The sequence below is a fragment of the Phasianus colchicus genome, chromosome 12 (assembly GCF_987193195.1).
Source record: "Phasianus colchicus chromosome 12, bPhaCol1.hap1.1, whole genome shotgun sequence".
NCBI classification, from domain to species: Eukaryota; Metazoa; Chordata; class Aves; order Galliformes; family Phasianidae; genus Phasianus; species Phasianus colchicus.
Window position 1 is genome coordinate 17,415,399 of NC_143447.1, and position 21,372 is coordinate 17,436,770.

At 44.7% G+C, this 21,372-nt stretch overlaps 1 protein-coding gene across 1 annotated transcript in view; it reads left to right on the top strand.

Moving 5' to 3' along the window:
- Positions 1-324: 324 nt before the first annotated feature.
- The window catches only part of MEF2A (myocyte enhancer factor 2A), a 77,183-nt gene continuing 56,135 nt past the window's right edge, over positions 325-21,372 (top strand). The window contains exon 1 of the mRNA XM_031587784.2: positions 325-1,033. The gene's annotated coding sequence lies outside the window, so the exon portion shown is untranslated. The remainder of the gene's footprint in view (positions 1,034-21,372) is intronic.

Below are 21,372 nucleotides of genomic sequence, written 5' to 3' on the forward strand. Positions count from 1 at the left end.
TATTTGCAGCTGCTCTTTACTCTTTAAAGCAGAATTACTGGCGAGCGTGCCACGCTGAGCCGGGCAGGGTGACAGCGATCGCTGAGGAACGCGCGAGGGCCCAAAGCCGTCCTTGAGGCAGCGCTGCGGGGCCGCAGCCCCTGCTCCTGAGGTTGGCCGGGGGCCGCAGGCCGTGACGAGGCGGCGGCCCGCCCTGTGTCTGGGCGCGGGGCGGAGCTCAGGGCCCCAGGCCCCGCCGCAGCCGTTACCTCGGCAACCCCGGGCACGGCGCCGCGGGGCCGCGGCCCTGCCCTAGCGGGAGGCGCCTCTGCGCATGCGCCTTCTGCTGGGAGGGGGTGGGCCTGGCTACGTGCGTCACTCGCGGCCCGACCCAGCGAGCCTTTGGACGCCGGGATGGAGGGGCGTGGCTCAGGGTTCCCTTTCCGCTAGGCCCGCCTCAGCTGCGCCTTGATTGGCTACCTGTTCCCCTTCCCTCCCTCCGATTGATCGTCCTCCTGTCACTCAAGGCCTCCACGTTTCGTTACGCCCCGCCTTCCCACTACGTGCTGATGGGCGGGCACTGCCGCTCCTTCTGTGCGCTGCGATTGGTGCTGCTCGCCCTTCACTCCGGCGCTCTGCCCTATCGGCGGGCGGCACCGCGCCATTGGGTCTCCGGTGAAGAATGTAGACCCGGCCGCTCCCCGTGGTAAAACAAAATAATCCGGCGATGCCGGGCGCTAAAACTGGGGCGTTCCCAGCCCCGCCACCGGGAGCGGGCTCGCCGCGGTGTCTCCTACGCTGCTCTCCTCCTCCCGCCGCGGCCTGGCTGGGCTGAACGCGTCAGCCCGTCCTGAGGAGCCGGCGGAAGGATATTCCATCCTACGTGCTTCTCCGCCTCAGCAGCGAGTGACAGAGGAAGTAGTTCCGGCCGCGCTCGGGCCTTGTTTCCCAAAAATAGCGCCCAGCGGGTATCCGTGCGCCGGTGTCAGTGTCTCCTGAGGAGCCTCAGCGGGGAGGAGGCAGCGGCGGGCGGCGAGGGGCTGCGGGCGGGCGGGTGAGTGAGCGAGGGGGGTCCCCGCTGCCGGGGGCGGACGGGCGGCCGCTCCCTGAGCCGAGGGGCGCCGGGACGGCGGGTGTCGGGCGGGGGCAGCGGCTGAGGGGGGCGGCCGGCGGGAGGGCACGGCGCGGGGAGCGGCTTTGTGCGCCCTGCGGGCCGCTCCGCTCCGCTCGGGAGGCGCCGGGGGGCGGCGGGGGGGAGAGCGGACGGGGTCCGGGGAGGGGCGGGGGCGGCGGCGGCGGGCCGGGGGGGGGGGAGCGGCCGGGGGCGGTCAGGGCGGGGTGCGAGGCCGAGGCGCCGGGGGAGCTGAGGGCAGAGGGAGAGATCGGGGAGAAGTTTTTCTCGCGGGGAGGGACCGGAGCGCAGAAACGGAGCGTTGCGCGAACGGCGGCGAAGGAAGTCCGGGGGAGCGGGGGGATGCGGCGTCCGGAGGGAGGAGAGAGGTCGGAGCGGAGCGGAGCGCGGCCGGGTCCTGCGGCACTGCGCGCGGGGCGGGCGGCCGAGCGGCGCCGGGGACGGATGGGGCCTTCGGGGTGTCGGTGTGAACGTGGTGTGAGCCGCCCGAAACGGCGGAGGAAAGGGGCTGTGGGGAGCGCGAGAGGGAATAACGCTCGGTTTGCCGCGGAGCCGTGCTGTAACGTAATTTGGTTGCGATGTAGCGCGCGGTGGGCTGGCGGCTCTCAAACTTCGCTGCGGTGCTGTGCGAGGCGGCTCTCGGCGCTGGCGTTGGGTGCCTGTGTTCGTACGGTTATTTCTGCTCCTTGTTCGTCATACGCTGCGCTTAACCATCCTGAGCAGGGGCTGCAGCAGCACCCTCGCCCCGTCCGTCTTCAGAAAGCATTTAGAACGTTTGTTGGTACCTCGCACGTACGAGAACGGAATCTTTGTGTTTCCTCCTCTGCGCTGAGCGGTTTGCGTTTGGGGGAGAGCTGTGAGGTCTCTTCTTAGGCTGCTTTCTTCATTTAGGTGCTAGAATGTGTGCAAGCCCATATGCCTTTTTGGAAGGCTGGTGAGGAAGGGTACAATTTTAACACTTCTGAAGGGCGTAACTATAAAGCAGCCTTCTACACTTCCACCAGTGAGACAAAAGCGAGAAAAGGAAAAAAAAAAACGAATGTCAATATGAGAGCATTATAATAGTTCTGACCAGATGGAAACAAGTGTGGTGTTTGAGGGCATTCAGTTTGGAATTTAGGAAGCCAAGTACCCCAGTGCCCTCGTTAGTTGTTTTTTCCTCCCTAATTCTGCTCTAAGTATGCAGTTGGCATCATCCACCAGTTGTAGTAGAAGAGTTCCATCAGTGAGAGGGAGGGATCCTTCGGTGGGAGGGATGGGATGGGATGGATCGCAGCGTTGCATTGCACAGCAGCCTCCTGCTGCCCGTGCAGCTCCTCTGAGCCCTTCTCAGTGTTCTGTTTCCCGTGTTTTGTCTGTGAGGAGGCATTTTCAGGTTGGAAGTTATGGTAGAAATATGTTCATCTTTGGTTTGTACGTGTGTTTGTTTTGTTCTGTTGGCAGGTGTGTGTTTAGATCGCTGTAAATGGGCCCCTTAAATGAGGGGGTCCACAGAGCGCTCTGTGCATGCTGAGGTACCTGGGCTTACATTGCTGTAATGTCACGGAGTGTTTTTTTCTCTGAGGACTTGGGACAGAGAAACAAGTGAGCACTGAATTGCAGAAGCTGGGTAAATGGCTCTGTAGCATTGAGTCATGTTGGACTTGGCCGAATGGGAAGCTGAAACAGTTGTGGGGAGTAGAATGGCTCATTGTGGCAGAAGACCTGTCTTGTTCAGAAACCTTGCTCGAGTTGGAAGTGAATGCAGTTTTCCTTAAACAAGTTGATGCGTGCAGCAGAGCTTTTAGGGGCTCTGTTCGGAGGGGTAGCTCATTTCTCACGTGGCCCCTTGAGGTCATGCTGTGTGTTTGGGGCTGAGTGTGGCTTCAGAGGCTGGCAGCAGTGCGCACCTGGTTGGCTCTGTGGCAGCAGGGCTGTAAGGCTGTGATGAGCACTGCTCTGTCAGCTGTGTGTTCTGCCTCAGTAGGAAGCAGTTGGCTTTGTGGTACCTGTGGATAGCTACACCTTGCATGTCTGGTGTCTGTAGCTTAGCTTAAATGCATTCTTTTCAGGAGGCATTTTCCTGAAAACGCAGATTTTCACACTTCATTCACGTCATTAAATTATTGATTTTTATTTTTGAAGGCCGTGCCATTAAACAGTCTCTGTAGAAGTTGGGCTTAGGGCCTGTTCTGCCATGGCAGCAGCCTGATGGCACGGGCGCAGCACTGCAACTGACTTCTCCTCAGTGGAACAGCGCTGTGCGTTAATTTGAGCAGCGTGTGCTGACATCAATGCTGTGTAACTTATTAATGCACAAAGTGGCTTTCAGTTCTCACTTTTTTATATTTGAAAACTTTTCTTTCACCTTCTTAACGATGCGTTCTTTAATTGCTAGCGTGGAACAAAGGTCACAATCTCAGCCCATGATAACGTGGAGTTCTGGTGTCTTCTATTCAGATTCTATTCCTTCAACTCCAGAAAAGTAACTGAAGAAAATAAATGCATTGTTCCTATTTTATCTTTTCTTTTCTTACACGCCTTACTGCTGGCGTTGAAGGCAGATACAATAGTTATTTGAGTGGACAAACCATTGTGTTCCTGAAGTGGAATCGAAAGGTTTAACTCCTACCATTGCGTGGGACTGCTGTGCCTTCAGGGAGCTGTTCAGACCCTTCCTCCATGGAGGCTACAGGGCGGCTTTGGCGTGCTGTGCAGTTTGTGAGATTACAGCAGGATGTTCCTTTTTTTTTCCCATCAGAGTTGATTCTGTTGACCTTCCTATAAAAATGAGTTCAGCCAGGCAAAATACATTGCAGATTATTGATACCAGATCATTGATACGAATGGACGAATGGACAAAACAGCGTTATTCAGTGGTTAAGGCAGGCTTCTACTATGCAACAGTGATCCGACCCCTCCACACACACCGTGTGCTAATAATTAATCCTGGGGAGGGTTTATAGTCTGCAGTAGTGTTGTCTGCTTAATTCTCAGGTAAAATTCTGATGTAGGGTTCTACCTTTCACCACTCCCCTCATCTCGTGCCTTCTGACTCCAACTCTTGTTCTTTCTAGTGACTGCTCATGGAGCTGAAGGGAAGGGTGTGGGTTTTCTTCTTCCACATTAAGGCACTCCTTATTTCTGTTTATCAACCCCATTGTTTAAACTGATGTTTAATGGTTCTGGGGGGAACGTTCCTAAAAAGAAACATATTAAAGAAATCTAGAGAAGTTAACCCTGTGCTGCATACACTCATTTCCATTTGACACTGAAGGGGGATGAACATCTTCCAGGGCAGCTTCTTTTCATCCTTCTGCTTCTTGTCAACCAGGGCTCTCGCTGAATGGGAATGTGTTAAATGGTGTATGGTAATCTTCCTTCTGCTTCACCCCTTCATCTGAGGCTGCAAGAAGAACGAGACAGGAATGCCTGTCAGGTAAAGGCAGCTCAAATCTGTGGCCATTCTTTTCTCAAAACTTTGATGCGAGAGAAGCAGAGCCTTTTGTAAGACAGCAGCATGGTGTTTGTTACCCGTGTGTTAGTATGGGTGTGCCCCTATGAGGAGAAAAAAAGATATTTTTCTTAGTAAGAGTGTGATTAATCAAATTATTTTTCATGGCACTAACTAGTGTATTGTTAGCAATGCTTATTGAGGTAGGTGTCCAGTTCTACTCATCTCTGTGTCTGAAAAGATTTGCAATTGTGCTGAAGTCCATGTGGACCAACTGAGATGCTTAAGGGTGCATTGTATGTTGCCTTGTCCCTGGCAGGGCCATCACTAGTGGTTATTAAGTGTTGTGACATGCCTATCTTACGTGTGTTAGGTTAAAAAGTGGTGTTGGGAATTAACAGCCAGGCATAGCTGTGTAAAGGTGCTGCCTTTGAGTTAAGCATCTGTGTCTCAGTCATGGATGACAAAGCATCTTTTATTGTGATTTTTTTTTTTTAAATAAATGGCCAGTAATTGTGAGAAAAATGTTTTCCTTCGTGGTCGTGGCTGGAGGTGACCTAAAAATGGGAGTGGAACGGCTATGGCTTTGCTTATGGTACTTTCACAGTGGTGATTGGAGGGGGCTGAAGGGGAAAGATTTTTTCCATTTCCTTTAAATCCCTGCAAGTGTTTTTGAAACAGCCTCATTTGAAAACCAGATTGCTTCCAGTATTGCAAGTCAGGATTGCACGGATTGGGCTGATGTTACTGGTGTTGTGTGAGGGCCAACCGGAGAGCTGTAAGAGTCCCGAGCATGTTGTCATCATCTGTGCAGCGAGAGCTGCGGTCGGGGTCGGTATTGAGTGCTATACCAGTGTGCCTGGGCCTGGTCTTGTCATTTTCTGTGATGATTTATAGAAGGTGAAGAGGGATAAATGAGGAAACTTTTAGCTTTATGATTATGTAAGCACATCCGTAACTGAGCTGTGCTGCCATTACGCTGTTAAACATTTCTGCCGTGAGGATATTGGCATAGGGAGTCAAGAGAAAAGACAGAGAGGAGATGATTTTGATGTCCCTTCTGATGCAGAAGAAGCATAGAAAGATGGGGTATGGAAGAATTACAGTTTTGAAGCCAGAGAGTGAGGAAATATTGAACCTTGAGTGAGGGATGTGTGTGCAGTGAGGGGCAGAACAGACTTCCCTCGGAGAAAGGTCCATTAAATAAACCAATGGAAGGTAAAGTGATTCTTGGCTTGTTTTTCCTTTGATTGTGCAAAATCTGCGGTGATTGGGTTGAGGAGGCTGAGAAAGTGGTAGTAATATTAGTGATGAGATTTCTTTTCCCCTTCAGATATGGAAGTAAAGTGACAGTGTGCATCTTTCTCCAATGTTTTGAATGTTATTTAATTGATGGTCTCACTGTGGAGGATAGCTCAGAAATAATGAGGTCATCAACATTAAGGATGTCTCGGGTTTGGTATCACTCTTTCACAGCAGCTGCCCTCTTCCTGACAGGACTGCACGCATCCTGTTTTAGAAGCTGTAAGCTGACAGGAATGGCTGCAGTAAGATGGTGCCTACAGCAATTCCAAGTGCTGCTTTTTCCACTGTGAGCCTCCAGAGCACCAAGTCTTCTGAGAAGAGACTGAGACATTTCTTCATTGCCATGTTTTGTGTTACGCTGTCACACAGTGAGGGTAATAAAGTGACTTTTTGACTATCTGTCTGTTCTTATTTTTTCCTAGAAGGTGTTAAAATTAATGTGTAATAACATGAGGTTTTAATTGCTGATCTGTACTCAGAAGCTGGTTTGTCATGGGGTAAAAGAAGGGAAAGTAGAAAGTATGGCGAGAGATGCACCGTTTCGCTTCATGTGCCAGAAAGGGAAATGGCTTTTTCCTAAACCTTCTGAGCCTGTAAGCTGTAAAATTATCTTGATTAGTCTGGATTGGTGATACATGTTAGCTTGGACTGCTGGCTTTTGAGAGTTGAAGGTTTGGAGTACGGAAGAAGGATTTCCTTTAGGACTCCTTGATGTCCTCTGTTCTTTCAGAACACGAGGGCTTATTTCCCCCCCATTCATTTTGTTCTCTTGTTGTTTTCCTTATTTTGTTCTTAGCATTCCCAATGGTGGTGTCTTCCCTTTTGTTATTGAATCACACATAAGGATCTTTATTTTGAGAGCTGTTGGATTCAGCTATGGAAAAAAGTGCCAGCAGGAAAGGTATTCATGGTTACCATGAGGAAGCACTCAATTGGAAGAACTCCTTCAAGGGCAGCGGTGTGGCTGCAGAGAAGTGCTTGGTGCTCACTGCCTCCTGCGGGGTGGAATATGGGCTTATTTGCAGAAGTTCTGGTTGTTAACACAGATACTCTAAAAATTCCCAAGCAGCATGCAGAACGTGTAATAATGTTCTAGCTTATCGGAGGATAACTTCTAGTTTTAAACAGGCTGTCGTTGTCTCTGTCTCATAAAAATGAAAACTGCAAACCTGAATAGCTGTCAGAAAATAATGGGGAACTGCCAGTTGGATTCACTGAAATTTAAAAACGTTTTACCAAACCGTATTACAAAATCAGATAGAAACTCAGAGTGCTTGTTCTTGGTGGAGGCCACAGAGAAACTGGAGAAGTTATCCAGGCTGTATTGTGGGTTTATAATAAACTGAAGAGGGGAGAGGAGCAATGGGAGTTAGTGCAGAACACCCTGTCAGATGGGTTTTTCTTGTTAACAAAACAAAACCCAAAGCTGTTGGTCACTGTTTGTCACTATGTGCTGTTCATTCAAGGAACTCGTGATATGTGTTGTTTTTTTAAATAAATTTCTGAAAATTTTGGATGTAAGACGTGAATGATTAATGTTGAAGTACTTTAAAAGGCAAATCATTTCTTCTTCAGAGAATGAAATTAGAGCTATAGAAGAGTGAAGATTTCAAATTTTTATTTTTTGCCTGCTGGAAGATGCTCACAGTGACTTCTGATTGAGTTCTTCTACAGGGATACATCTAGTTAAGGGCCTTGGATTCACAGTGAGGTGAGATCAGAGCTGACAGCCCACGGTTATCCCACCCGCTGCTCTTAGGAAACCTGTGTGCAGATACTTTGGGCATGCCTGATCTGTGAGGCTTCCAGATCAGCGCCTTGCCCTCTTTTTCCTCCATGTGTAGGCTCCCCGTGCATGTCTGCTGAGGAGGTGGCATCCTGTCAGGCTAAGCCTGATGGTGCCATGCTTGCTTTTAGAGCTATCTTTTGAGGATGCCCTAGATTAGTCTATGAAACCTCTTGCCAAGTGCGAGTATTTACACTGAACACTGTTGTGTGTTAGCTCAAGATGCTTACATAAAAACTCAGACCAGATTCTTTCAGAAAATCACTGCACGTGGAGTCAGAAGAGGTCATTCGAGAAGAGATTGAAATTCTGAGTACTGAGAGGCCCATGTAAAAAAAAAAAAAAACAAAACTGTTTTAAAACTGGAGCAAAGGACTTGCCCCGTGTTTGTGATCCAAACCCAGGCGCTGCCTCGGCACGTTAGGAGCCCCTGCAGGAGCCCTGCAGCACCCTCTGGTGATCCTGGCACGTTTGTGCAGCACTCGGGGTCCTGGCTGAGCTCCTGACCCATTGTGTGTTGGCACGGGGCTGAAGGACACGCGTCACGGTGAGCCGTGCTGGTGCTCTTGGGTTCTGCTGCTTTTTTTTTCTTTTTCTTTTTACTTTCTCATTTTTTGTATAGAAAGAGACAGAAATCATTAAAGGATCTCTGGGCTATCCTTATAGCACTGGCTCTAGGCTGGCACAACTCGCATGGTTTCATGAGATGAAAAGATTCCAGTATGAGGGCTGTGTTGTTCTGCAGCTCACAGAGTGTGGTGTGAGCACAGGCAATCTTTACAGTTGAATTGTTATGCTGTGTACCGTAGCCCATTTTGTTCGCGATACTAAAATATGCATGGGGAAACTGGAGCTCTTACATTACTTCATCAGTGTGAAAAACACTGAATTTCAACGTATTCTGAACAGTAGGAGCTAAGTAGTGATTCTGCAAGTAATGTACAGAACTTCCTTTATTTTTCCCTTTATTTCCTTTTTTTTTTTTTTTTTTTTGCCTCTTCCATTATTCTCTGATTTTCCAGAGCTTCCCTTCCATACATCTCATTTCTCCCAAGCTCTTTACACTACACCAACACAGGTGCCTGCCTGCCCAGGGAAGTGCTGGGGGCTGCAGGTGGGGGTGCAGCTGGGGCTGTGTGCAGCCACCAAGCCCTGAGCTCTGCAGCACCCCTGAAACGCTCTAGTAATTGGTGCTTGCACTGCTGTACTTGTCTGACACTGGCTAAATCCAAAGCTATTAATGAGGATGAATGGGCTGTGATTATATCTGTGTTCTACTGAGAACTTCCTGAATGCTTTTCTTTTTTTCTGAAGTGGGATTTTTATGGCTGAATTGTTGAGTAACAGAACCTACCTTGATATTCCTGAAGGTGCTGGCTGACTTGTTCTCAAAAGAGGCTTCAACCTGCTTTTCCATCATACATTCCTCTGGTGAAATGTTAATGAGGAGATGATCAGATAAACTTCTTGAAAACTTTCTGTGCAACAAACTCATAAGCTAAGGATTTTTCTTCAGATCTGTCTGTTTTTAAGGCATTTGTATTTGTTTCTGTAGCTGTCTGATTGCGTGCACGTAGGTAATGCCTACAAGCAAGCCACAGAGATCTTGTGCTGTTCCTCTGAGGCAGGAATTAATAATTTGCTGAAGGTATAAGGATCAGCAGCCCTTCCTGTGCAGTTTCTTTGGTGCCTGCTAGAACTGTTAGGTGCAGGAGAACGTAAGTATTCAGATATCCTGAGTCTCTCACCAGACTCAAATTCCTGTGGACTTCTTATCTCAAATAGCTGAGATCACAATTCTTGCTTCTCTCTTATCCATACTTCATTGCTTTTAATTCTTCATGGTCTCTTCTGCTTAGTCTTATTGGCTTATAAGATACTGCACTGGCATAATTAGCTTATCTTAAAATAGTCTGATCAGTTAGCAGTGTTGGACCACTGAAGGGCCAGCCTGGGCTCTCCCCAGAGAATGGGGGAACAGGTGAGACCCTCAGCAGCTGTGCATCTTGAGCAGGAATGCTTCAGCCCACCTGTGTAAGTATTTACAGGTGCTTTTCTTTAGGAGTTTGTGACAACAGACAATTAAATTAACTAGAAAGTAGCATTTTTTTTTTAATTATTTCAACCAAGATACAAGTGATACAGAATGAAGATAAGAAACTGGTTCCACAGGTATTCCTTTGCTTATGTTCTTTTTTGCATTTGCAGCTTGAGTGTGTCTGGATTCGTTTATCAACTTTTACCCTTGAGAGGCATTAAGCCTCTGTAATCTTGCCTCATCCTCCTTGTTTTGAAGTTAAAAGTATTTCTGGTCTCAGACCTTTAGGCTTCTAAGTATCTTACCATTAATATATCAGCATACTTGGAACTATGTGTCTGGGTTTGGCTGCCTTCTATAATTGTCTTAGCTTTCCTTTTCTGTTACAGTCTCCTTAGTCACAAATATGAATTTGAGCAAGGAAACAATTGTTATATTGATGAAAATGATTGTACTTACATTGGTTCTGAGGGGTAGAGCATGCATTTAAATTCCAGACAGTGAATTGTTGCAGTTGCTACATTGTTTGAGGGATTTGGGCACTTCTTATTTCTCCTTCTGTGGAAGGAGGAGTTTGGTGTGAAATACAGTTAAGATTCTGTTTGTGCTTGATTCTGTGATGTCTGTTGTATGTTTTATTATTATCTGTAGAAGGATACCTCTTTTTCTGAAGCAGAGAAAAACAAGTTTTGTGCCCAGTTTCCTTGTTTTTTCTTGATTAAAATCCAGTTTCAGTTCTTACTGTGATCTCACTGGTTGTTTTTGCTCAGATGTGTCGGTCCTAATAGTTGGTGCTGGAAATATGGACGCTGTCTGCTCTTGACTGTAAGCAGAAAATATGCTTCCAGCATTTCAACAAGTGAAATGATTTTTAGGGAAAGCTTTTTCTATTTTTTGGACTGAGAAATAAATTTCTGGAAATCTGCTCGTTCTGAAGTCTCAGAAACTTTCTGCATTGACATTTCTAGGTCCTGGCTTTTGATCTCTCAAACCCTGCAACAAGACATGTGGAAATGCTTGTATTACATAGCTGCTGAATTTGGGTTAACAGCTTTGTACCCTAAAAGGTGGTTAAAAACCAGTTCTAACACTGAGTTTCACTTCCAGCTGTATTTGATGTAGTACTTCTGCCATGAGACAGGTGGGTTTGGTACAGTACCCAAGAAGGAGAAAAGTAGTTTTCAGTACTATTGTGTGTGTTAAAGCCTTGTGTGTGCTGCAGCACTGCTTGAGGTTTTCTTGTAAATGGCACCAACTAGGGAAGTCCTATGGGCAGTTTATTTTTAAACTAGCTTGGTCTGCTGGCATTGCTGGCACTCTTATGTGTACAGATGGAGTTACAGTAAGAGTGAAGATGAAGAGATTGAGTTTGCTTCTCTTCCTGTTAGGGCTCTACTTCCCAGTCAGCTTGGTAACCTCTGTAAGGCTTCATTTTTCACTTTTCCTTGTTTCTCTGCTATTCATTAACAGTGATTACAGTGAGTTTTCAGTGTGAATTTGTTTCACTGTTGCAGCCAAATCCTTGGCTGTAGCTATGCGAGTTATTCTGGTATCCTTTTTGTGGTGTTCCTCGTGCCCCTTACATCTGTGAAGATGAAATTGCCCGTGTGTTTGTTCCTTGTTAAGGTATTAATGTTTGTGTCTCAGATGGATTAGTACAGAGATTATTTGAAGGGGAAGTCTAACACAGAAAAGCTTCCTTTAGTCTGCTTGACTTAGGGGTGAGTTCTACCAGCGTTCCCATGGTAGTGAACGCATTTTCTTTAATATGCATTAGTCAGATCTTGATATTGTCATCTCTGTAATGCAGCATGCTGACTGTATCATACACTATACCTGACTTACCTCAGATGTGTGTGACAAAAAAAAAAGCTAAGGCGTTCTAGTGGTTTTCTGTGTGTATGTACAGAACTGTCTTTCTGCTGTTTGGATTGAGAAAGCTATGTGAACCCCAGTCATTCTTTTTCCTGTGCTGTAGCTTCATATTAAATTGTTATAATTTTTAGTTTAGTAGTAGGAGACAGTTTGAGCCCAACTAAAGTAACGTATCATGGTAAATGAGCAGTACCTGATTGGACTGAGCAGAGCCGTGAGGGAGCCTCAGTAAAGTCAGTCAAACGAATACAGCTCTGGGTCTGTATTGGCATTGCCACTCTTGGTACCCAGAATGCACCAGAGAGCTGAGGTGCTGTCCTGGAATCCCTGAGTTCAGCTGCAGGCTGATGGGGGCACACACTGTGCTCAGACATGGTATGAGCTTACAGGCCGCCTCTACTTCGTGTACAGCAGCTTCCTTGGCTTATCTTAATCACGTTGGAAAGACTTGCTGAGCTACTATACTGAACAGCTCATGATGGGAAAAATACTAATTAGATCTGTCTTAAAGATTAGAGACCAAATTCAAGAAAATAGTCTTTTAGTCTCTTTAGCCAGAATTCCTCAGATCCCCTCCTAGATCAAAGGTAAAGCTGTACTGGGATGAGAGGTGTGACTGCAGTTTGTGTAGACAAATGTATGCAGGCTACCTTTAAACCAGTTAGCTGAGTATAGCTGTGTAAGCTGGTGGCACGGTAGGATACCCACACACCAAGTATTTATTTTCCTTTTATTCTCACTGCTTAAACATTCATGGTGTCACACAGTGCTCTTTAATTGTAGTTCCTTAAGGGGACGAAGCTGCTGCTTTATGGAGAGCGTTTCTTAGGGGTCCGGTTTGTCTCTGTGAAGCCTTAGAGAGGTGGAATTCACAAGTTCAGGCCTGGGTGTTTGCAGGGAGCTGAGGATGGCAGTGCCCCACACCTGCGTTTCCAGCAGTGCTGTCACACGGTCCCCTGTGGTTTGGAGCTGTGAGTTCCTGTTTCGGTTTGTATCTGTAGCAGAAGAGGGCTGAAACTCTTTGATACGTTCCAGTTAAACAAATGACAGGCAGCACTAACCAACTTTTCTCTTTTTCAGTTTGTTTCTGCATTTAATGTGGTTTGGTCATTTTCATGTATTACAGGAACAGGTGAAGGTTGTTTGATTCATTAGGCCTTGTTTTGTAAAATGCCTATACAAATAGGCTAGAGGTGCCTGCAGAAGGAGGCCCCAACTTTTGGTATTCGTTGGAGTAAATTTGAATCAGTCATCCTTTATAAAATAATCAAACATTTTTCCTTACATATGTAACTTACACTATTAGACTAAAATGAAATTTGTGGCTTTCGGTAAAACTTGTAAATCCAGAATTTGTCTGTGCTCCAGGTTGATGCTTCTCTCCTAAGAAAGCAGCGTTGGCTCGGACGGCCTTTACTGATTATGAGAAGCAGCGAGATAAAGATTTGGGTTTGTTTTGCTGTGTGTGGCAGAGGCTGCTGAGGTGCTCGGATCTGCAGGTGCTGTGGTGCTGGCAGCGGCTGCTGATGGTGGTGGTGGTTTTTAGCAGCGGTGTTTGACCTGGCCATATGGCTGCCTGGCTCTGAGAAGGCTCAGCTCTGACTTACAGACTTCCTTCTGCCACACACAGCTTCCATCAGCTCTTATTATGGAAAAATACAGAAGATTAAAAATAATAATTTTCTTATTTGTGAGACTGTTGTGTTTTTCCATTTGTTTCCACTTCTCCAGCTGATATCTGAAGGTTAAATTAAGAGTTCAGCTGTGGCCTGGAGGACTTTGCTAGTCAGTTGCTTTAGCAGCAACTAACTTTTATTGGCAAACCTCGCCTTGCTGGAGTGTTTTACTGCTGAGGAAATTTAAGCTTGGTGCCTGGCCTTTGGGGTGGGTTGATTGCTTTCTGACCCCAGTGCAAACACCTTCGTCCTCATCTCTCTGCCTGGGTACGGCTTAACAATCTCTGGCCCTGCTCTGCCCTCTCACACTGAAAGAACAGCATTTTGGAGAGCATTTACAGCATGTAGCATGATTTGGCTACCGTGAAGGAATATAAACAGCTGAAGCTGTGTTGAGTATGGTGCTTGGTGTGGTAATCTGGACGAGTGAATGTGTCAGGCTTCAACTTTTTTTCTTTCTGATCTTTTTTTGGGAGAAAGTTGGAAGTAGAGCTGAAGTTTTTTATCCTCAGCTTTCTCTACCTTCCTCTTTTCTGCTTTGTCCATCGCTCTTATTCATTGCACTTCCCAGTGGGTTGATGATGAGTTTTCTATCAAATGTATGCAGTGTAGTGCTGGTGTACTTTTCTCCTGAGAGTCTTGTGAATTCTACTCTCAACAAGGAGCTTTTCTTTTTTGTTTCTTATCTTAATATCTTCCCTTCCTCTGGTCATGTAATGCTCTCACGAGTAAAGTTCCAGCTCAGTCAGCTGGGTACATTGCATGAACAGTTTTATTCCCAGCTTCTACTTTGTGTTTTGAATATGCTCCAAAGCTGACCAGTTATGTGCTATTGCTTTGAGAAAATAAAGCACCTATTTAATATCAAAGCAATCAGAGCATCTGCATAGCTTTACATTGTGTAAGCCATGGTTTTATCAGTAATCTTGTTAGGTAGGTTTGATTTCTGTTTTCTTGTTTGTTTGCTTGTTTCTGAAATAAAGGTACTCTGTAACACACGTGAGACAGTTGCAGGTAGTGTAACACCAAATCTCCACCAAGGTCAGCATTCATTGAATGCTTTGTATAATAGAGAGTATTACTCAGTCAAAACGTGGTTCGAATGACCTGAGACCCTAATATTGTTTGCTTGCAGTAGAAACGCTTGAATTTTGGTTTTACTGTGTTGGTCAAATCTGGAAGTCATAGTTTCCGTGGTGCAATCAGAAACTTGTGTTAATTACAAGAATGAAAAAATGTGGCTATTTCTAGACAGATTTTGTGTTGATATCTCTTCTTAGAATTGTCTTCATATTGAAGTTAATGGGCTCAACTGTTACTCTGCTGTGTTTTATCAACGTAACTTGCTTAGTAGTTACGTGCCTTTATTGTTTTCTTTCTTTGACAAGGGAATCTGATATCAAACTTCTATAAACCTGGTGTACACTTCTAATGTGCTTTGTTTTGTTTTTATTTCTCAGTGCTGTGACTTTTCTAATAGAGTCAGAATGGTATGTAATTCTTGAGTCATCAGGATGAAAATAAGTTTTTAAATATGATGTAATGCAAAAATGGACTTGAGCCCGATGCAAATAAGGAAGTGTTGGCTTAAGTATTTGAGCAGCAGCATGTCAAATGCAAAGTCTAGCAGGAAGCAGAAGGCTGGAACGCAGTAATTCGGCTGGGCTCACGTGGTTCACACTTGCAGAGGGGTGAACCATGCATGGCTCTCAAGAAGAGAGGAAATTTATTTCTTTGTAGCAGCAGTGGCTGTGCTCCCATGGGGCGGGGGGTGGGGAGCTCTCACTGGTGGCTGCACAGAGCTGGAGGTGAAGGTGGCCCAAAGATGACATGATGCCTTCACTGTGATTCCGTAGGCAGTAGGGTATTCCTGAAGCATGAGTGGTGTGAGACATCTCATTATGACACTGTAGGCTTAAACTTCATGAAGGATGAAAGGGATAACATTAACTTTTGTGTTCATTAATTGTACTGAAATTCTCATGTCTGCAAAAAACTGGTCAGTGTGTCAGGACCCTACTGTGGGCTTCTGATAGTTTGGTGTTTAACCTTTGAGCAATTGGAATTGCAAACATTGTAATATTTATGTAAAAATGGGATATTCTGTATCGTTTTGTCACTGATAAAATGCTTGTTTATTAGTCTCTACAGACTAATGGAAGGAATTAATTAGCTTGCTGTGCAGTCTGAGTGAAGTCTACTTGAAATCCAGTCTTTTACCGTAGGGCAGCTGTACTTTGCCTCATGTTCCCTTGCCATGCCCACAACGTGCTTGCAGGTGTCCTTGTGCCAGTGAGGAGGACTGGTGATGTCTGAGCAATCTCGAGAAGCTGCTGCTTAAGCAGAGCAGTGTCCAGATGTTCTTCTAGCATGTGGCAAGCATGCAGTTGCACCTCAAGTAGGTATGTGAGATAACTGAGCTAGCCAGCGTGGATACAATTTCAGTAGAGCAGCAGCAGGCTGAGCTGTGTGTGAGCCAGCTGCCTGGGCACTTAGCAGAGCTCTGCGCGTTCTGCGGCTTCAGTACTGGAGCTGACGGCCATTCCACTTTCAGTGCTGAGTATTTCAGGTTGAGGAGCTGGGCTTTCTTCCCTGCTTCTGTAAAGAAAAGGATGTGAATGCGGTGGAATACAGGTACTTTCTTTATCTCTTTATCTATCTTGAGCTCTGTGATCACATCCATTATTTTTTTCACCCCCAAGGCAGCAATCCGAGACCATGAACTGTATTATCCCAAATGTCCCATTCCAGTCCATAGGCAGCGCTTAGGAGACATTGCCTTCTATTCCCCACCAGCCTGCCTTTCTCTGATGTATCATTTATTGCAGTACAACATAGGAAAGTGTAGCAACGGAGGTTGATAAAATATTTGAAGTGCGTGCTTCATTAATTTTGACAACTCAGATTTGTTTGTACTTTTTATATGCCAGTGTGTGTATATTTGTATGTCAATAGATGTGGTGATAATGTGCCTTTATATGTCAATATCTTTTATGGAGAACATCTGCTATGAAATTGTTGGGACATTATGCCATGAAACTTGCCTATTATATGTTCCAGTAGCTCTTGTGTACCCAGTTGATGTAGTAAATCAGTAAAACGTTCCAAATATAATTGAATATTCTATCCAGCTAACAATGCTTCCTGTTTTAAATTTCATCAGTTGTATAAATCACGTTATAGTCTGTAATATTGTAACTTCTTCCTTAAATTTGCATAGCGAGAGAAGGACAAACCAATTAGCTTCAGAGACCTGAATCATAAAAATTCATAACATACATCACATAAATCCAAGGGTTATGTGTGTGCTTTCAAGTAGTAAATGGGTTAAAGCAGCGCTGGCACATTGAGTGCTCTGTTGGCATAGTTATTCCCTTCAGATGGTTGGTTGGAATGCAAGGCCTCTTCATGCATTTGCTGTAGCAGAGCTAAACTCTATTATCACTTATGGGAGAAATTTAATACAAGCAGTTTGTACAGAACTGAGTTTCCTTAACTGATTTTGCTTCTGGAGAGTCAAAGAATACCATCTTCTTTCTTGAAGTTCCTTTTTAGTGTTTGTTTGAATCAACTGAGTTAAAACAAACACATGCTCGTCTTTGTGGCATCATGTTGGATGAAGCACCACAGATGCACTCGTTGTTAACTCTTTCTGCTGTCATCCTCTGTCATGCTTGTCTTCTGCTTTTTGGAGCTTTCTGGTCCATTTGGTGCCTTTCTTCCTTCCAGCTGTTCAGAGTGAGCATCATTCCTGAGGCTGACTTGGATTTGTTTCAAAAAAGCACGAAGAACGAGGTGTGGCAGCTCTCTCACCTGCATATGTGAAGCCTATAGGGAGCGTTGCCATCCTCTTTAGGAATATTCTGGCATCAGTTCCATCTACTGAATGGATTAGGCAAGGGCAGCCATTTGAATAAAATGTAATTTTGAGTCTGAAGATGCACTGGAGAGAAGAAGTATTTCTTCTTTTTTCTGAGTGTGTCCAAACTGACAGCTTGCAGATACTGCAGTTGTACAGACTTAGTAGCATTAAAACCTAAAAGCAGAAATTATAGTTTACTCTGGTTAAACCAAACCTCAGTGCATCACTGCTTTCTAGATGTGGTATCCCTGTGCCATAAACCAACCCTGTGTGTGCTCAGCAATTAATGAACTGTGCATTTATGGCAGTCTTCAGAATCTGTACGCTGTGGCTCTTTCTCTGCTGCAGAGTTTGTGTTTGTTGAAAGAGTGATGCATACAGAGGGAGGTGCCTGTCATCTGTCATCTGGGATAGGCTTGTTAAAATTGCTGATCAGATATTACCATCCAAATAGATTGTATTAAGTGTTAGAGAAAGAGGAAAGAAAGTCTTCCGAAAGCCGTAATGAGGAATCTTCACAGGTACTGATATAAGTAACGTGTTAAGGTCAGTGTGTGCTTGAGGTTATGAGGTTTTCTTTCATATCTTGCTTTGGAAAGCAGGCAGAGGGTGATAGCACAGAGGAAGTGCCTGCTGCTGCACCCATTGGAGCTGTGTACTGCGTGCTGGTGAATTCTTGCAGGTACAAACACAGACTGTAATCTTAGGTGTGTCTGTGCCAGAGTGAAAATCTCCTCGCTTCAGATGAAACCATGAGCAAAAGCTTTGAGAACAAAGTCAGTCTCAGTGATTTTTTTTTGCTGTTGTAAAGGATTTATGAGGTAACTGGGAAGAAAGCAGAACTCCATCACCAACACAATTTCTTAATTAAAATCCATTTAACTTTTTTTCAATTTCTTTTGTGCTGTCAGAGTATCTCTTAATTCGGCATATGGCTTCCCACATGTCTGCTGTAAATTTACTGTTTAGTTGTTCTTGAGCAAAATGTGGCCTCATGCAATGTGAAGAATCAGAGAATGAGCTGAGCAGTGGAAGAATGGAAGTGGATAATCACAAGTTTTTTTACAGTGTGCTTTGTGGGCAGAGTCAGTTTTGTTGCTATGTATCTGTATGTTGCAATGAGATTTAATAGCTAAGTGAAGGGTTTTGGAGTGTTCTGGGTGTGCTCAGCAGTGCTCTGGTCTTAAAGGGTAAAATGTGTTTTTAATACAAAGGCAGCAGTAATAGCAGTGCACATTTTAGACACAAGATGCACTGCCCCTTCTAGGATCTGTCTTTGCTGATGCAAGTGAAATTGGAGACTGAGTGCTGGTATCTCTGCTGCTTGCCAGCGAGCTGTCAATATTTATTGCTTCAGCTGCTGCAAGGCTTCAAGTCAGCATGTACAAGTAAGAAGGCTTTAACGTACCAGAAGCCACGAGAACTCAACAATAACTTTTTTTTTTTAAGAGTTAAGATGCTTTAGAGAAGAAAGGAGGTTAAGTGTGACACTTCTAAGTGGGTTCTTGAAATTTGTGTCAGCTGTGAAGTGCATGTCGGTTGGCTGTGGTTCACCTTTTATATTAATATAACTCCATGAAGTCATGTGTTAGAAGATTTACTTAAAATGAATAAAATAAGATGCTATAGAGTAATGAACCTAGCATCTGGTTCTGCTATATACAATTAACTTTCACAGATACGATTGGGGTTCTTCATGAAGATTAAATGCTCTGTTGCCATACCACACAGCAAGTTCTTCGTGCACTCCAGTGATACCGTTAGAATAAAAAGAATAAATCACTGATGTATTCTGACTAAGTTTGTCACTTATGTGCAGGAACTGAACGCTGATTTTAACCACTCATTGCTCCAGGCCCGTCACAGCTCTCTGAACTTGCCCACTGCAGGCTGCACGAAGCCATCTGCCAGGACTACAGGCAGTATTCATGTCTTATAATGGAACGTAACTGCTCTTACCAAAATAAGGTACAGCAGTCAATGTGAACTGCGGCAGTTGCAGCCAATACCGTGTGGCTGAAGTCATTCATGTCTCGTCTTCTACGTACTTGTTTTACAACTCACATGCTCCATAGGTCTTAGGTAGTTTTTGTCAGAGATGAACGAGAAGGCAGCATGGATGGAAGGCATCCAGCCATGGATGTTGTTTTTTTGTCATTTTCCTAGCAGGTATAAGTCATTGATGCAATAATTTTATGCTGAGATGTCCACTTTGACTGTCTAATAGTGCAAGAGCCTCAGACTGCTGATGTAACCTGTCCTTCAAAAGAGTTTATAGGGCTGCTTGTTGGCATTTCTGCCAGTAACTTTGATAGTGAGGATATGTATATTTTTTTCCTTTCTCAAAATAAGGATAGTAAGCTGTGCTTTTTTCCCCATTTTTAATGCCTAATGATGGGTGTGGATGTCTAACTGCATTTGTGAACTGTGATGCCTGACCAATCCTGGTTACTGTCAGCTCTGGGCAGCCCTTACACCAAGCAGAACGTGGCCAGTGGAGCTGGAAAGGCAGAGACATCTCCTGAGCAGTTTCAGAAAGCCTGCATTTGCATCAAATGCTTTTGTCATAATTAAATGAATATACTTGTTTCAATGGGAGAGCTTTTTAGTAAGGAAAGTCTATGGCAGTCTGAGCATATTTAGGCTCAGATTCCTGGCTGCTTAATGCGATAGCAAATAGGCTGCTCACCATACAGTAAGGTCCAGCTTTTGTGATACCTTGCCTTTCTTAGTACTCCTTGCCCTTGTTCAGGGTTTCAGTGATGTAGTTCATCAGCTTTGTGTGTGGATAACTGAACTGATCCTTGGTTGGGGCCTCGATGGAATCTTCCTGGGCATTCTCTTGAGCTCTCACCAGATGGATCTCCTTCTTCGGAGCTCTGTGGTGGCTCCTTTATTTTGGCTGTTAGGTGGGTAGGTCCTGTACAATGTACAGCGTACAATGACTGCTGCACTACTTAGAAATCATCCTGTTGTTGTGCTTAAAATGTGCTTTTAAGGTTTGCTTGCTTTTGAAAACATTTGTGGGTAAGGTATCTGTCAGTATTTGTTGACAGGAAGAAACATTAAAATATGTGGGAAGTTTTGAAGATTTCCAATGCACTGCTTAAAGCTTTTAATGCAATTATTGGAAAAAACTGGTCAGACTGTTCTCTCTCTCTTTTTTAATTTATAGTCACTGGGTTTTTAAAGGATAAGCCAGCTGACTTCAGAAACTGTTGAAACATTGCATCCTTCTGCACGCTACTTGCATGTAGTTTTGCTATGGAACAGTAATACTACTTAGATAAATTACTGAAGTTTGTTATTCATTGTTATATGCAAGAAAGGTGGATTAAAATTATTTTATTGTATGCTCTGCCTTGCCCATACGCTCAATGATAGAGTTACTGTAACACCATGATTTCCCCATGCCAGGTAAACCAGTGCTCTCTGTGTGCTGCTTTGTTGGTGCTGCTCAGGAAAAGTTGTTTCTGAGTTAGCTATTTTTAGAATTAGGTTTCTTTTCAGGAAACTGTTTCTATTTAGAGAACAGTTCTTATCTGAAGATTCCCTGTGCTATATTCGGTGTAGTTTAGGTAATGTTTGTGTAAGTGAGTCAAGGTGGCTGGGTTGTTATATTATGATGCATGAATAATCAGATTGCTAAGTGTTGGCTGCCAGTAAAGGGAAAGATTGGATTCAACAGCAGAAAATATTTGGAATAATACTCTTTTGTCAGTAGAAACTGAATTTACTGCAACGTATTCAGGCGTGGGGGCATGTATCTAAACGTGATTAACTGTCTTTAATGGTCTGACCACTGCTTGGTTTGGGTAGTAGCTTGGTGTTGTTTTAGGAACGGTGGAGGGCAGTGAGAAAAAGAAATAAGCTGTGAAGTACCTGAATCAATAAGATGCTTTTAGGTCTTGAGGAATTTCATTCTAGGCTGCTTTCAAAAGTAGCTGCTGAAATTAGAGAGTTCTTAGGAATCAGGTGGCTTTTTGGCTGTGGGTGCCTAGCACCATCTTCCCAAGTTCTTTAAGGCTGTCTGTAATTCTGCTTTGATTTCATCTTCCGCAATAGATCGCTCCCGAGACAGACTTGAGTGGATGAATCTCACTTGTATGTTATTTTATTATTTGCTGCCTCAATTAGATTCTAAAACATTTAGATCACAAGGGCACTCTTCACACATGTTTGAAAAGAACCTGTGCTGCGTGCTCTCAAACACTTGTCCTGTTGTTCCCCCACCCCCTGCCAAAATGGTGTTTTATTATAAAACATAATGTGGCTATTTGCTTAAA